The sequence below is a fragment of the Cebus imitator genome, unplaced genomic scaffold (assembly GCF_001604975.1).
Source record: "Cebus imitator isolate Cc_AM_T3 unplaced genomic scaffold, Cebus_imitator-1.0 Scaffold36, whole genome shotgun sequence".
Classification (NCBI taxonomy): domain Eukaryota; kingdom Metazoa; phylum Chordata; class Mammalia; order Primates; family Cebidae; genus Cebus; species Cebus imitator.
The window spans coordinates 5,948,402-5,953,996 of NW_016107351.1; the positions used below are offsets into that span (position 1 = coordinate 5,948,402).

Genomic DNA, 5,595 nt, shown 5'->3' on the forward strand with positions numbered 1-5,595 from the left:
AGGCTCCATAAACACAGACCCGAAGCAATGAATAAGTGTGGAATAGAAAAACATCTGCACACAGTGAGACCCTGGACACGCTCCTGGAGGAGTAGAGAAAGTGTTCCCAGCCGGGCCCAGTGGCTCAAGCCTGTAATCCCAGCACTGTGGGAGGCAGAGGTGGGTGGATCATGAGGTCAAGAGATGGAGATCAGCCCGGCCAACATGGTGAAACCCCATCTCGACTAAAAACACATAAATTAGCTGGGCATGGTGGCGCACACCTGTAGTCCCAGCTACTCTGGAGGCTGAGGCAGGACAACTGCTTGAGCCCAGGAGGTGGAGGGCAGGCAGCTAAGACTGATGTGGCTCTGGCTGAGCCCACGTAGAAAGACCCCGGAGATGCGTGGAGGGGTTGGACAAGGGGCAGGCCCGCGCTGGGGACAAGCAGTCATCACACACATGGGTATGCCTCATGAGCCTAGGAGAGGCTTGGAGCCTTATTGCTAGAACTCTCTGGGAAGTGGGGCAGGCACTGATCGGGAGTCACAAGGTGGAGGGAGGGGGACCGGGTGGGAGGGAACATTATTTCTGCTTTACCTCCTTCATTCGGTTTGAAATTTTCACCATGAGGAAGTACTTTCTTATGATAGAAACCAATTACTTGGCCAGGCATGGTGGCTCACGCCTGTAATCCTAGCACTTTAGGAGGCTGAGGCAGACAGATCGCCTGAGGTCAGGAGTTTGAGACCTGCCTGGCCAGCATGGTGAAACCCCATCTCTACTAAAAATACAAAAATTAGCCCGGTGTGGTGGCGCATGCCTGTGGTCCCAGCTATCCGGGAGGGAACCTAGGAGGTGGAGGCTACAGTGAATTGAGATGGCACCACTGCATTCCAGGCTGGGCAACAAAGCGAGACTCTGTCTCAAAACAAAATTACTTCAAAGAAAGGGAGGGAGGGAGGGAGGGAGGGAAGAAAGGAAGGAAGGAAAGAAGGAAGGAAGGAAGGAAGGAAATCAGGGAGGGAGGACACTCAAATTACTAAAAAAGAGGAAATTGTCCCTCAAACCTAGCATTTGTAGTCACACATCAAGTGTGACTCACACAAGTCCACAGGCACAACCTGTAATTTGCACGTGGGGTGGTCTAGAAGCACAGGGCCCTATCAAGACTTGAATGATCTTTGGAAACACAATACCACCATCATCTGAGAACACCCATCTGCAATTTTAAAAGAAAAGGGAGTGATCTGAAGTTATTTACATCGTTGCAGTCTTTCAGTTTTGATTTACCAGGGGAGTATCAGGCAACCATCAGGTAAAGTAACAATTGGTGGCATCTGGTGCCAGGGAGAGGCAGCCTCCTAAGAGAAAACACCTGAAGCGGGTGACCAGCCGCCTCCAGGTAAGATCTCAGGAGTTGGGTGAGTGGGTTCAAGCATGTGCACTGAGATGCAAAAGGCAGCGCTTACTGGTATCAGACCTTCCCGTGGGAACACTTGACCGGTTAGGGAAAAACGCTTCCAACGAGCATGTGCGGAACTTCAGTAAACAGACTGCGCATGCGGCGCCCCCCACCCCAAGTCAAGGGTCAGGCAGGGCACTTGGATCTCTCAAGTCACCAGCTTGGCCCTCTTCCAAGGGTACCGTACTTCCTTTCATTCCTGCTCTAAAACTTTTTTTTATTTTTGAGATGGAGCTTCACTCTTGATGCCCAGGCTGGAGTGCAATGGCACGATCTGGGCTCACGGCAACCTCTGCCTCCCTGGGTCAAGCAATTCTCCTGCCTCAGCCTCCCAAGTAGCTGGGATTACAGGCATGCACCACCACACCCGGCTAATTTTGTATTTTAAGTAGAGACGGGGTTTCTCCATGTTGGTCAGGCTGGTCTCGAACCCCCGACCTCAGGTGATCCACCCGCCTAAGCCTCCCAAAGTGCTGGGATTACAGGCATGAGCCACTGCTCCCTGCCTTAAAACTTTTTATTAATAATAAACTTTCACTCTTGCTCTAAAACTTGTGTTGGTCTCTCACCTTGCCTTATGCCCCTCGGCCAAATTCTTTGCTCCAAGGAAAGAATTTTTTGCTGCAGACGCACATGGATTCGCCGCTGCTAACATGTATATATTTTAGAGATGGGGTCTTACTATGTTGCCCAGGCTGGAGTGCAGTGGCATAATCATAGCTCACTGCAGCCTTGAATTTCTGGGCTTAAGGGATCTCTGACCTCAAACTCCTGAGTAGCTAAGGCTATAGGCACACACTGCCAGGCCCAGCTAGTTTTGAAAAAAGTTTGTTTGTAGAGACAGGGTCTTACTGTGTTGCCCAAGCTGATCTCAAACTCCTGGCCTCAAGTGATACTCCTGGCCTCAAGTGATCCTCCTGCCTCGGCCTCCCAAAGCACTGGGCTTACAGGCATGAGCCACTATCCCCGGCTGCTTTTCTATATTTAAAACCAGCTGTGTATAATCCCAGCACTTTGGGAGGCCGAGGCGGGTGGATCATGACATCAAGAGATCGAGACCATCCTGGACAACAAGGTGAAACCCATCTCTACTAAAAATACAAAAATTAGCTGGGCATGGTGGCGTGCGCCTGTAGTCCCAACTACTCGGGAAGCTGAGGCAGGAGAATTGCTTGAACCCAGGAGGCGGAGGTTGCGGTGAGCCGAGATCGCGCCATTGCACTCCAGCCTGGGTAACAAGAACGAAACTCTGTCTCAAAAAAAAACACAGCTGTGGTCAGGCGCAGTGGCTCACATCTTCTGCAATCCTAGCACTTTGGGAGGCCGAGGCGGGCGGATCACCTGAGGTCAGGAGTTTGAGACCAGCCTGACCAACATGGAGAAACCCTGTCTCTACTAAAAATACAAAATTAGCTGGGCGTGGTGGCGCATGCCTGTAATTCCAGCTACTGAGGAGGCTGAGGCAGCTGAATCACTTGAACCCAGGAAGTGGAGGTTGTAATGAGCTGAGATCACACCACTGTACTCCAGCCTGGGAGACAGAGCAAGACTCCATCTCAATAAATAAATAAATAATAAGACCAGTGGATTGTCCCAACATTGATAGCCTGGTTGTTGCAGTGAATTATAATTTTGCAAGATGTGGCCATTGGGGGAAAATGAGTAAAGAAAGGGACAAAGGATGTCTCAGTATGATTTCTTGCAATTGCATATGGATCTACAGTTAATCACAATTTTAATTAAAAAATAGATATAAGGCTTTTTCTTCATTATTGTGAAACCCGATTCAATTGCTTCATTTCGGTTTTGCTGTTTTAAATAATAAATGCAATAGCGTGACACTAGTAGCAAACTTGTAATCACACAGAATCCACTTCGGCTAGAAGATCTGGCTTCTGTGCAAAGACACTGGAGTCCCTGTTTTAATTGACTCTGGGTCTTGTGGCAAGAGAAGCTGCACGACATTGTTACCAGCTGAGCACGTGGAAACGCGGCCCATCTCCTCAGCTGACTCCTAATTAGCTTCACCCTGTGGTCGAAAGACCAAATTCCACAGCAGTGGAGATTATCAAGAGGTGGCCATTCACAGAATTATAATAGGTCCCTGTCCATGCTCTTCTTGCATAGCTCAGATGTTCTCTATTTTGCTTTCAAAAGCAAAGGGCCTTTCATCCATTCCATCCATTGATCTCTCCACTGAGTCAGCAAAGAGCAGTAGTCCCTAAACCGGGAACACAGCAGCATGTGGGTCCTTCACTCATCTACACCCTGAAAACGTTCTTGAAAAGGTCTCAAGCAAGAAGCCAACTGCTCCCCTTCTTGCGGTCCCAGCAAGTTTCAGCAGCGCCCCAAAGGCTGGAACCAGACAAGCAGGTCCACGCACCCCCATATCCTAGAGCAGGAACCTGAGCCACCCCTGCAGGAATCCCTGAAGATCAGGAAATCGGTTCAGCAGTGTGGCTCGTCACCCCCACTACGGGCAGGTTTCATCAGTGACATTCCCAGAGGTATTTCCTCTCCATTTCCAGATCACCCACTGTATTAGTCCATTTCCACGCAGCTATAAAGATACTACCCAAGACTAGGTAATCTATAAACAAGGAAGGTTTAATTGACTCACAGTTCTGCACGGCTGGGGAGGCCTCAGGAAACTTACACTCACGGCTGAAGGGGAAGCAGGCGCCTTCCTCGCAACGCAGCAGGAGAGAGAGAAGGAAAAGGAAGGGAAAAGAGGCCCTTATAAAACCATGAGACCTTGTGAGAACTCACTCACTATCACGAGAACAGCACCGGGGAAACTGCCTCCAGGATCCAATCACCTCCCTCCGCCAGTGGGGATAACGATTCAAGATGAGACACAGAGCCAAACCCACCTGATCGCCCCGCTCACCCAGCCTGGGGCCTGGATAGCCCCTGACTTCTCAGTGTCAGGTTCCTCCTCTATAAACAGGCATCCAAGGACCCTCAAGGACTGTCGGTGGCTCCCTCCCTCCTTCCACCAAGCCTTCACCTGGTGGTTGGCCCCAAGGCCCCTGCACGGTCCCTGCCTGCTGCTGTCTTCTGGGTCCCTGTGCACGCCTTCTCAGAGCTCCCAGCCTTCTTGCCATGCACCTCAAAGTCTGGGGCTGTTTCCTCCCCTCGGGAAGTCTCATCCTTGCACCTGCCCCCACCTAAGCAGGCAGTTCTGAGGTCCCCCCAGTTGGGGTCTCTTATGCTCCTAGGGCTCCTCTCCAATCCACTGCCTGCTGGGGGAGGGACGCATCATCAGGAGCCCCACCTGTACCTGGCCGGGCCAGGCCACCATGAAGACCCATCTCACCTTGCACAGGTCTGGCAGACACCAGCTGGCCATGGCACCCCTGAGCCTTCCTCCCCACAGGCTGGCCCGGGCAGCATCTGCTGTTTCCTGCTCTGGCCAACAGGCAAAGAATCCCTCCCTGAGCCCCAGGAAGGGAGGGAAGGTCCAGACTAGCACTGAGACACTGACAGCTTTGGGGCAGGGAGGGCACGCAGGGGAGAGGCCGACGTCAATCCCCGACTCCCCTGCATGGCTCACGGCTTCCCTGCTGTGTGTCCCAGGAGCAAGAGTGACTGCGGCAGGTCGTTCCCTCCATCTTGCTCCACGAGAGCAGGGAAACTGGACACTTGATTCGCTGTCACATCCCCGTGCCCACCGTGGGAGCAGCTGAGGGAGCTGTGGCCTCTGCTGGCTGGGATGGGCCTGCCCGGGAGGCTGCCGGCTGGCTCCTTGTCCCGGCTGTGGGCACATCCCCAGTCCTGCGGTTGGGCAGAGCATCCTATCCTCTGGGCCCCAGGTGGGAAGATGAGGTCAGCCGAGCAGGACTGGGTTGTCCAATCAGAACTGCAGGAGGGCTGGCCCAGTGGCTCACACCTGTAATCCCAGCACTTTGGGAGACCCAGGTGGGTGGATCACCTGAGGTCAGGAGTTCAAGACCAGCCTGGCTAACATGGTGAAACCCCCATCTCTAATTAAAAATACAAAATTAGCCAGGCACGGTGGTGCATGTCTGTAATCCCAGCTACTCGGGAAGCTAAGACAGGAGAATCGCTTGAACCTAGGAGGAGGCTGCAGTAAGCCGAGATTGTGCCACCGCACTCCAGCCTGGGAGAGACAGATCAAGACTCCGTCT

General features: G+C 52.4%; 1 protein-coding gene across 1 annotated transcript in view; it reads right to left on the reverse strand.

Moving 5' to 3' along the window:
- Positions 1-449: 449 nt before the first annotated feature.
- SEC14L1 (SEC14 like lipid binding 1) overlaps positions 450-5,595 on the reverse strand; it is a 76,953-nt gene continuing 71,807 nt past the window's right edge. The window contains exon 20 of the transcript XR_005199515.1: positions 450-460. The gene's annotated coding sequence lies outside the window, so the exon portion shown is untranslated. The remainder of the gene's footprint in view (positions 461-5,595) is intronic.